Raw genomic sequence first — 12240 nt, forward strand, 5'->3', positions numbered from 1 at the left:
GATCGTAGTTAGGACTGTTACTTTTCTTAGGTGCTGCGCAATTAATGTACATACAAGATCGTCCGTTTTTGAAAAGTGTTGAAACATACTTTTGTGTGTCGAGATCGAAATCACAGTCGAGATCTAGACCATACGCTGCAGTAATTACACAGCACTAAAGCATGGCCCTTTAATGAACAACTCTTAAGCACGACCCAAGCAATGGTTTTAGTCAATTAAATATGAATCTTCGATTCAGCAAAACAATATCAATGATTGTTAATATTCACCACTCACCCCTCAATTAATCAACGTTTAATTAATTAAGGCTAGCTATGTGTAATGTTTTAGAGGAGCAAAACCAGTAGGAGATTTCTGATTTCTTAGCAAGGACAGCAGAAATTTGTTTTTCATTTGAACCGGTCGAAAGGTAGCCCCAACATGATTTACAAGAGACGAGCAATGATGCTACGGGAACAGCTCGGTTTAGACGGACAGAATGTTTTGTCTGTTTTTGGTTCCCTAGGAATTAAGGGTCTCTCTCATCTTAAATTACCAACAAATTGATAGTATATTAAATTTCATTTTACAAACTTAGGGGCCATGTAAGTGACAAACAACTGAGCAAAATGTGCTATGCAATCAAAATTTCTTAGTAATGCATTGAAAATTATATTGCAATTTGCAGTCATCTTTCTTGTTAATGGCAGCATCAAAGGTGTGAATAGATGATTTGCTTGTTGAGAGTTATCTCTTGTCAATGTTTGGTTTAGTTATAAAATTTCCTTCTCTCCACAAATAGAAAAAAAAAAATTTCCTAAAAAAATAAAAAATAATTGATGATGAATATATAACCAAAATCGACATTTTTATCTTCTAATAATACATTTTCTCGTAGAATCTTCCCAATAAAAAAATAAAATAACCAAATGTGAAAAAGACAAAAAAAATAAAAAATTCTACACGTTTACTTTGGTGACATTTAAGGGTCGACAGTAATGAATAAAAATTTAAAAATTATCTTCTTCTTTTTCAATTATTTTTGCTTGTCCACTTTTCGGAAGACTTGAAGTCAAAGTCTTTCCAAAGAAATTAAGAATGTCGGTGGCGTTTAAGACTTGTAATTTTTTATTTTTTTGGGAGTAGAAAGACTTGTAAGAAAGGTTTAAAGTATCGGTATCGCGTAGCATATCGGTAAGGTGATTTTAAGAGACGTATCGTCATGTATCGAGTATTGTATCGCTCTGACTAATGTATTTTAGTGTAATTCAATGGAGAGGCGTATCGATGTGTATCGTATCGGTTGAGTCAAATATAGATACGTATCGGCTAGTATCATATGGTATCGTGGGATACTTTAAACCTTGCAATCAAATAAACTTGTCCCTAAAAAATCAGATGTATTAATACGGAGAGGAGATAGTCTCCAACAAGGTTTAAAGTATCCCACGATACCATACGATACTAGCCGATATGTATCCATATTTGACCCAACCGATACGATACACATCGATACGCCTCTCCATTGAATTACACTAAAATACATTAGTCAAAGCGATACAATACTCGATACATGATGATACGTCTCTTAAAATCACCTTACCGATACGCTACGCGATACCGATACTTTAAACCTTGTTTGATTGGATGGATTTTATCAAAATAAAGTTCAATGGTTATGACAATTTAACCCTAGTGAATCAGATGTGGAGTGCCTTAGCTTGGTGTATATGGAATACTAGGAATGCAGCACTATTTAGAGGGATTGAGGCCTCTATTATGCATACAATGACTATGTTCTCTTTTCTATATGCAGATATACAATCTCATATTATGAAATTCCAAAGGGCTCATGGGGAACCCTATCCAAGGCCTAGTCATAACATTTCTAAAGAACTTGCTATTTTTCAAATTTTTGTGGATGGATCTTGGGACAGTACTTCAAACAAAGGAGGTAGAGGGTGCATCATGTGGGATTACAATGGTGGCTTTGTAGCGGCTTAAAGCAGATGTGGACTTAGTGCTTCAGCAACCTTAGTCGAACTTGAAGCCATTAGGGATGGCATTATTCTGGGCTCCTCTTTAGGAGCTCTTGATTTGCATATTCACTCGGATTGCTTACCTGTTATTAGTGCTCTCCATGGTTTCCAATCTTCCTAAGATTGGATGTGTCTCAGTTTAGTTGTAGATATTTTAAAGCGTTGTTCTTTCTTTACTAGAATTTCTTTTAGTTATATTCTTAGAGTGGTAATGGCTTTGCTGATTTCCTTGCAAAGGGTGCTTGCAGGTTATTCCTCGATAGATCCTGGTGGGGTATACCACCTTTGTTCATTGTGGATTCTTCTCGATTGTATAGGTCCTATGACCTAAACTCTTTTATTTAATATATTTGTCGCTTGTTTGTTTTGGCCAAAAAAAAAAACAAAAAGTAGAGACACTTCAAAACTATGTCAATTTGACCGCCACTATTTTTCTTTTAGAAAAAATGACAAGTATACTCTTCTTTATCTTGAAGTAGTAGTGATGATGAAAACCTGTAAAAGTCTTTTCAAAATTGTATTTATCAAGCCTAGAAATTTCAAATTTATAAAACAAGCCCCTCTTGAAGAATCGACAAGATCCATGGTCGGTTAAACCCTTATTTTTTATGATTAAAGCTAAACCCTTCTTTCATACTCCCTTTGTCTCTTTATAGACTTTTTTGTCTCCCTATAGACTTTTTTGATTGTATATATATTTCTTTCATTCTTTGCTTTTCTAGTCAAGTCCAGATAGGATAACGACTCACATTTAATTTAGAATTTTTCTTACATCAGTTAGCTGGAAAAATCTTTTATACAGAGTCTTCTAAAGTATTATGATCATTTACACCCATGATATACGCAATTTGACTTGACCCAAAGATTCTAAAACAATAATGGCAAACTTTCATATTCATGAGGACCCTATAGATAATACTACCAACATGATGTCCAACGCAATTGAAGTGATAGAATTTTTCATATGTGGCCCCTCATTATCGCTGAATCCGCCTAAATTAGGGGGGAAATTTTAGAGATGTTCCAACAATAATCAATGAAAAATAGACACTCCAAAACTCTGTTAAATTGGCAATTGCTAATTTTCTATTAGAATCAGTTTTTCGTTGGAAGAAAGGTATAACCCTGACATGTACCAATACTCATACCAATGGTGGTGTGAGAAAGTGGTGACCAAACCCAAGTACTGCGGAGAACCCAATAGATAGAGATTTGTTAGGGAGAGTGACTGAGACTGTCTAGAGGAGTTGTTCTATCCTAATGCGTGTCTGCCAATAGAGACCAGCATGTATGCAGTTAGAAGCATACTTGCACATTGTTTTGTATCATTTTGCATTCATGCCTTGTTCTTGGATTGTGATTGTAATTATTATTTGTAAATGAACTACTTGCTGAGTTCTTTTGAGCTCACCTTCAGGGACAACATTTTAGACTTTGAAGTAGGCGTAGATGACAGCAAGATATAGGACTATGAGTCCATGGCGAGTGATCCATACGGTCTATAAGATTTTGGTGATCACGAACATCACGGTGAACATGTCCGTGTGATGACTTTGAGTACCAGAATTAGTCCAATCTTAGAGTTGGAGTGTCCCGTGTGAGAGACGGAGATCTTCAAATTTAGACTTTATCTTATGGACAAGGAAACTTATTACGAATAGTTTTTAAATTAGTTTATATACTTCTTCAATTCTATTCAGTTGTAGTACATTAAATTCAATCTACCTTCCGCATTGATTTTAGAGTTTATTTCCACTATACTCTATACTTAGCTTCTATTTTGGTATCATTGATTCCGCACTCTAATATTCTTTTGTGACCCTTTTGAGATCCATTCTTTGATTGCTTTCTCTAACAATATTTATACAATGATTTGCTCTTGCTCTTGATTATACTATTGTGCTATGTGGGAGGATGATTGTCATGAACTGATCTTTAGGGCTGTGGACCACACCTCCAGGTATTCTAGATAAGGTATCAGCTGGGGGGATGTGATAAAGTGGTATAAGAGCCAAAGTTCTCGGACAATTCTAACCAAAGAACACAGTAGTGTAGCATCATTGAGTCATAAATTTAAAAGTGACTCAAACTTTCTCAAAAGTGAATAATAGAAAACATCAGAGTAGAAACTTGTATAAATGAAGCATAATACGTTATGTATGAATAATGTACAGTAACCATGGTGAAACAAATATACATTATATTGCAATGAAGGAAATACATTACACATAATAAGACAAGTGAAACAACTGAATTTCATTAATGGATTAGAGAATTTTTACAAGATGAAAAAGAAAACAAGTACATTTGATGACAACATAAAAAGAAATCCTAGAAACTATTTATCTACGTGATCGTCTCAGTGATCCGGTGCTACGATGATCTTTGAAAGCATGAATCTCGTCGTCTATTCTTGATAGCTTGTCATCGATCGCTATCATGTGAGCCTCCCTCCTCTCTAGTATGGAAGCCATCGCTGACAACTGAGAAAATTTCCTCTTATTATTATTATATTTTTTGTGGGGTCATCTTCAAACTAGTCATAGTGACTTGGGGCCACCACTATACTACAAACCATTAGCCCAGGGAGGAGGTGGAAGGTGTAGGAGGGATGGAGATTCAAACCCATGACCTCCTTGGAATTATTGTATCTACGGAAGAGGCTGCCACCATTATACTAGAAGCACATCCACTATAACGTCATAATAATAAAAATATAATGTCTCAAACTCCTAATAAGAAATTTCATTTTTTGTTATAACACTTCTGTTTGGGTAAGATTTGTTCTAACACTATAATGTTATAGTAAGATTTGTTCTAACACTATAACACTATAACACTATAATTAACGTGATTAATTTAATACGATTTACATTCATAATTCCTAATCTACTCATTTTTTGATGAAATTGTACCAAGCAGATGCTTGCCTAGTCCTCTGTTATCTAGACTAAATCATGTATTGGCAAATCTTATAGTGTTTAGACGCAGAGTTGCTACTGAGCATGAGAAGAACAATGGCCATAGTGGGTCTGTTTGACACATTTTCCTGAACACATAGGAGTCCAATGTGAATGCATCTAATTACTTCAGATCTATCGTAGTTTCCTCTCAAATTTTGATCTATTAATGAGAAAGCTGCTCCCTGCGACCATTTCATCCAAGCCTACAACAACGTATCGACACATACAGGTCAATCAAAACAAATTATCTGTATTTGCATACAATGGCACCAAAACACTCCATATATAGTTTTAGACTTCAGGTTTACTCAATTGGTTAGCGAGTTTTTCGCTTACATAGTTGAGAAGGTCACCCTCCATGCTTCCAGTTAATTGATCTGAACTTTTGTTTGTTCGGCCAGTCACGATCTCTAATAGTAAGACCCCAAAGCTGAACACATCTGTCTTAACTGAGACTTGCCCATGCATTACGTATTCCGGTGCCATATATCCACTGTATTGCATGCAGAATGATTAAGTAGTTTCTAGTTTAGAGGATGACTATAAGTTCACAATTATGTTTCTCCTAAGTAAATCAATTATAATTCTTAACTAGATATTCTTAAAAATGTCATCCAAAACTTCTAACAATAGTATGACTACTCAAAGAGCTTGAACTTACTATGTTCCAACAACCCTTCTAGTTTTCATTTGAGATTGGTCAGCTAAAAAGAACCTTGCCATACCAAAATCTGCGATTTTTGGACTCATCTCCTTATCCAATAAAATATTACTGGCTTTTAGGTTTTGATGAATAATCTTTATTTGAGAGTCTTCATGAAGATAAAGAAGCCCTCGAGCAATCCCTTCAATGATATTGTAATGTTTTTCCCAACTCAATTGCAATCTTTCAATTGGGTCTATACATGTACATGAAAAAAAAATGGTGTAAAATTAAGACTCAAATCATGCAGTATATGCTCATCAATGTCAAAAATGAGGCAGTTATTTTCGGCAGTCCCCATAGATCCAAGTTCATAGAAAGGAAGGATCAGATTGTAGACTTTCCAATGGAATCTGTAGTTGGAGGATCAGACTTCAAGCCCCCCCCCCCCCCCCCCCCAATTGGAAAATGGCCTTATCATATTCAAAGCTAGTTGCAATGGGATGCTTTGCAGCTCCTGAGGTTCAGGTTTAGTTGTGTGCCTTGTCCCTTCTTGTTATAGGGTGCTAGTATATTTGTTATTGTTGCTTTATCTTTTGATAAAGGAAACGGTGTTCTTGGGTGTACTGTAGGAAACTATTGTTGAGGTTTGAGTGTTTAGCATCTCTGTGTGTCTACTTTCCTTTCTAACAATCAATAAATACTGATCATTTTTTTAATTAAAAGAAAAGTTAAAAAGAAAGGAAGAAAAGAGTCAAACCAAAATAAAGTGATCAAGACTCTTATTTGGCACGAATTCATAGATGAGCAGTTTTTCTTCTCCTTCGAGGCAGAATTCAAGAATTCTGACAAAATTTCTATGCTGCAACTTGGCTGCTAATTTGACCTCATTCATAAATTCTATTGCACCCTGTCTAGAAGTTCTTGAGAGCCTCTTCACAGCCACTATTCTTTCGTCCCTAGGCATAAGATATAAGTTAAGAGATATAAAACATAATGGCATCAATGTCGATTTCAACTTAACTTCATGTATGAAAAATTGAAACTACGTAGTGTAATATAGAATATTGAATAAGAAACATCAAGTAACCTTGTAAACAGTTCCAAATCCTCCATCTCCGAGCTTATTTTCAGATGAGAAGTTGTCTGTCGTAGCTTTTATCTTATCAAAGTTGAATTGTATGCAGTCACCACTTGTAATCTCAAGCCGATAACCTTCATTTAAGCAAAATACATAAATCTAAATCTACTGAGTGAATATTTCACAAATAATATAGCGGTTCAATGAAAATAGATCCAAATTAAGATGGGTGTTATGAATAGCACTTCATTAACTTTCCCAAGAAAAAGGTTACACCCAATAGTCGAGATAGTAGTGAGCCGTTCCTAGTCACACCCAGTTTCTTGGTATTTGAAGATAGGAATAGATTTAGGAAAGGTCATCAAGTATAGAAAATTTGTAAGACATGTTACATCAAAGAACTTCTGAAGGACAATAAAATTACAAACCAGCTTTTCTTACCTTCAACTTTGAGCTTCCTCCTCTGAACATATCGATGGAGGATGAAGATTATTATAACTGTAATAATTGTCGCTACATTAACAACTATGATAATGGTAATTTGAGTTGAGTGTCTCCGTCTACCTGCATAAATCAACAATAAACTTTTAAGTTTTTAGAATTTAATCTCTAATTTCATTGCTAAATTTCACACTTTCTTATAGTTGTAGTCATGGCTTTGGACTGTAATTGGATGGGTTGAGAAACCATTATATCTATAGAGATAAAATTTTAATTTGTGGGGATTAGGTTTTTGAGGTTTCTATATATGATCTTAATGTGGATACCATTGACTAGGCTTAGCTCACTTTATGAGATGGAGATGATGTACAGACTCACTATGTGTAACTGTTTCTTTGAGTTCTTCAAAAAGATAAAATGCATTCAGAAGAGATCAAAACACCATTAAAAAAACTGTCCTAAACCACCTCTTAACTTTAGTCAGCCTATTTATCGATTCAGAGACCTCGATGATCCGAATACCTCACAATCATCAAACCCTGAAACTCGATACGGAACATGCTAGCTTGGCAAAATTGGACTTCACTAATAACAGATAACAAAATCTATTTAAAAATTCATTTTATTCAGATCAGGAGGTGTTTCTGAGAAAAATGAAGAGATATACATACCAGAGTTGACTATTGAGTTCGTGGATGGAGGAGTTGTGGCAGATGATAGTCGATAGAAAGGAATTTTGAAGTCGTATCTTATGTTGCAGCTTGGTTTTAGAATTCTCCCACTTTGTGTTGGATAGAGTAACTTAGGAACATCAACATTAACACTCCCGGTTAAGCAATAATTGCAGTCATTCGTAGTTATATCAGGAGTGCATTGGACTAATCCATAAATAGTATCAGATCCTGTATAATAGCTTGCTTCACCCGCTGCAAAGTAAATAGGAGTTGCAGCAAAATAATCATTAAGAGCTTGACTCACGAGCCCATGCAACAAATCTGTTGAATTTATCATAAACATTCACACAAGAACTCAAGAATTAATGTGGTTCAGCATTCATTGTGAAGCCTACATCCACGGCAGGAAAACCCCAATCAACTTTCTTCTGGGGTGAGGTTTCATTATCTTTAAATAGAAATGAGTAAGAGTTTTACAAAAAGTTAAATTCTAACTCCCCCTCTCTGCTAGTCTCCTTATAGAGTTGGGAGACTAGCAAGTTACATTCATAACACTCCCCCTCAAGTTGGATCGAAAACATCATTTGAGGTCAACTTGCTCAATGCAATTTGAAACAATCCCTTTGACAAGGCTTTGGTGAATGCATCTGCAAGCTGGTTTTCACTTCTTACATAAGGGGTTTCTATAGTTCCATCCTGAACCTTCCCACGAACAAAATGACAATCAACTTCAATGTGTTTAGTTATTTCATGAAACACCGGATTAGATGCAATGTGTGTAGCCGCTTGATTGTCGCAAAACAACTTCATGGGTTTTTTAGAACCTCTCACCCCCAATTCTTGAAGTAGGGCACCAATCCAGACTAATTCACTAGTGGCAGACGCCATCGCTCTGTACTCTGCTTCTGCACTAGAACGAGCGACAACATTTTGTTTTTTACTTCTCCAAGAAACTAAATTTTCTCCTACGAATACACAAAAGCCAGTAGTTGATCTTCGATCAGTAGGATTGCCAGCCCAATCTGCATCGGCATATCCTTCAATATTTGTGTGTCCATTATTCTTCATGCAAATGCCCCTTCCTGGAGAAGACTTCAGATAACGTAATATATGATTAACCAATTCCATGTGCCCTTTGGTAGAATTATGCATAAACTGACTGACATAGCTCACTGCATATGCAATGTCAGGTCTAGTAATGGTCAAGTAAATCAATTTTCCAACCAACCTTTGAAAACAATTATTATCCTGCAATGGAGAATCATCATTAGTAACCTTACAAGTGTAATCCATAGGTGTGTTGGCTGGTTTCACACCCAATTTGCCAGTTTCCTTCAACAACTCAAGAACATATTTCCTTTGAGAGATGAATAATCCTTTACTAGACCTAGCAACTTCAATTCCAAGAAAGTATCGTAGTTGTCTCAAGTCCTTGATGTCAAAGGTCTTCTTCAAATATTCTTTGAGGGTATTGATTCTTTCATGATCATCTCCAGTGATTACAATGTCATCCACGTATACCAAAATTATTGTTGTGCCAGTAGAGGTTTTCTTCACAAACATGGAGGAATCTGATCCACCTCTAGTAAATCCAAATCTAATAAGAGTTGTACTTAACTTTTCATACCATGCTCGTGGTGATTGCTTTAGGCCATATATTGCTTTCTTCAATTTACATTTGCGAGCACGATGATCAAGTTTATCACCACCCTGGGCATGAACATAAACAATGCAACCAAAAACTCGAAGATGAGACATCACGATAGGATGATCATATAGAATTTCTAAAGGTATCTTAAAGTTCAAAACCTTTCTGGGTAGACGGTTGATTAAATAACAACTCGTGCTGACAGCATCTGACCAATAAATCTTGGGAAGATTCCCATGAAATAAAAAAGATCGAGTCACCTCAAGAAATTGCCTGTTTTTGCGCTCAGCAATGCCATTTTGTTGAGGAGTGCCTGCGCATGAAGTTTGATGTAAGATTCCTAAACTTTTGAGATATGATTGAAAGGGCCTATTGGTGTATTCTGTCCCATTATCTGTTCGCAAAACTTTAATGCGAGTCTGATACTGAGTAAAAACCATCTGACAAAATTCTTGAAACATCTGTAGTACTTCATTCTTGGAAGACAATAAATACAACCATGTAGCCCGAGATTTATCATCAACAAATGAAACAAAATATCTGAATCCATCTCTAGAGTCTATAGAATGCCAAACATCAGAATGCACTAGATCAAATAATGCATTTGAAACATGAGTACTATGTGGAAACGACAATCTGTGTTGCTTGGAAAAATGGCAAGCATCACAACCAGTAGAATTAAAAAATAAATCAGGATTTAAAGATTGTAAAATCCTATCAGAAGGGTGACCCATACGCCAATGCCAAAGTTGAGATTTCTCATGATTACTCATAGAAGTCAATGCAGTAGTTGTAGGATCTAACATATAGAGTCCATTTTGCAGTCTACCTTCACCAATCATTGTCCCTGTTAAATTGTCTTGGAACACTACTTTGTCCTTTGAAAAAATCACATTACAATTTAAACTTTGAGTAATTTTACTAACCGATAACAAATTCACAGATAACGATGGCACAAATAATGAATCAGTCTTGGTTGAAAATAAGTTCAATGTCCATTGACCTTGGATTGGGACAGTAGTACCATTGGCAACAGTAATAGGAGGACAAGATGGTAACTTATCAGTACTCAAATCAGACAAAAGAGTGGTAGATCGACACATGTTATCGGTTGCACCCGAATCTACTCAGAAATGAATTCTGAGAAGTAGAGAGAGCAAGAGTAGTACCATGAGACTGATCAAGTTCCGCAATAAAGATATAATTTTTTCCAAGAGAGTGTTGTATTGCTAAAGAACTTGCCATGGGAAGATCTCCGTACGAACCCATAATATCATATACCAATAGAACAAAATCTCCTCGATCCAATACTTCCACTGAGTCTGGAACGCCCAAAAACCTTAAAACCACTTAACCCCATACAAAACACTTTCACACAAAATCCTGTGGAAATAACTTGTACGGTACCAATTTGAATAAAACAAAATATTTTTTTTCCTCCACCGATTTTTTTTTGCACTACTTCACACGTTCCTTCCACTCACACAACCTTCTTTTAAAAAAATCCAAAAAAAAAAAGAAAATCAAAAAAACTGGATGGGCGTCTCTTCTTCCGGCCTCCTTCTTTTCTCTCTCTCTCTCTCTCTCTCTCTCTCTCTCTCTCTCTCTTTTTATTTTTTTTTATTTTTTTTACTTTAACGATCAAAAACCGGATCAACGATCTAAAGCCAGATCCTTTCATTTTTTTTTTGATTCGATCTAACAAAGCACAAAGAAAGGAAAATAAATAAAAGAAACGTCACGATTCTAGTATTTAAAATCGTACCTTTGACCAATCAATCAAAACCTTCATTGTTCTCCTGCCACATATTTTCTCATGATTCTAGATCTCCACACAACTTGACAACAATCTATCGAACCTTGCTCTGATACCATGTTGAATTTATCATAAACATTCACACAAGAACTCAAGAATTAACGTGGTTCAGCATTCATTGTGAAGCCTACATCCACGGTAGGAAAACCCCAATCAACTTTCTTCTGGGGTGAGGTTTCATTATCTTTAAATAGAAAGGAGTAAGAGTTTTACAAGAAGTTAAATTCTAACTCCCCCTCTCTACTAGTCTCCTTATAGAGTTGGGAGACTAGCAAGTTACATTCATAACATTGACACTGTTTGATTATACTTGTCCAAGTTTGTAACATTTTTTGGAGCAGGAACTTGATAGAATGGTTCTTGTTGCAGAACTGAGAAGAAGGATTGGTTTGCGTAGCGTAACATACAGTTATCATAATAAGCCACCGCTGCGGTGTTGTTGGGGCAAAGTGATTTGATCACTGTACTTGCCGTCTCTACGCAGTTCTGACAATCTATGGATGTGAGATTGCCTCTACAAAGAAAGAGACCGTAGATCTCATATGAACCATCGCCGACGGTGGTGTTATAGAATCCGGTGCCGGACTTAGAATTAATGTTAGAAGATAGAGATTGGAGGAGGAGCTCGGGGTTGGCTAAGTATGTGCTGCTATTAACCCCTAGGGGTGGCTCAGTTGGCAAAGCCCACCGCTTTCACATAGGAGGTCAGAGTTCGAATCCCCTCGGGGCCAGGGGCGAAGCCCGCCTATATTAATTATATAAAAAGCGCCTTGAGGATGTAATCGTGGTGCGCGCAAGTTGGCCCGGATGAACCTCATTCCAAAAAAAAAGTATGTGCTGCTATTTGCAGTAAGATTACCATATGAAAGATAAGCACAAGAGTATTTAATAGCATATGAAAGATAAGCACAAGAGTATTTAATTAGACTGGCAGTGATGGTAGTTGCCGGCGGCAT

The 12240-nt window shown here is 36.2% G+C and overlaps 1 pseudogene; it reads right to left on the reverse strand.

The window, feature by feature from the left end:
• Positions 1-1679: 1679 nt before the first annotated feature.
• On the reverse strand, positions 1680-12240 carry LOC149002472 (cysteine-rich receptor-like protein kinase 25; annotated as a pseudogene).

This window comes from Hakea prostrata, chromosome 10 (genome assembly GCF_041222555.1).
Source record: "Hakea prostrata isolate BN-2017 chromosome 10, UWA_Hpros_2, whole genome shotgun sequence".
Lineage (NCBI taxonomy): Eukaryota > Viridiplantae > Streptophyta > Magnoliopsida > Proteales > Proteaceae > Hakea > Hakea prostrata.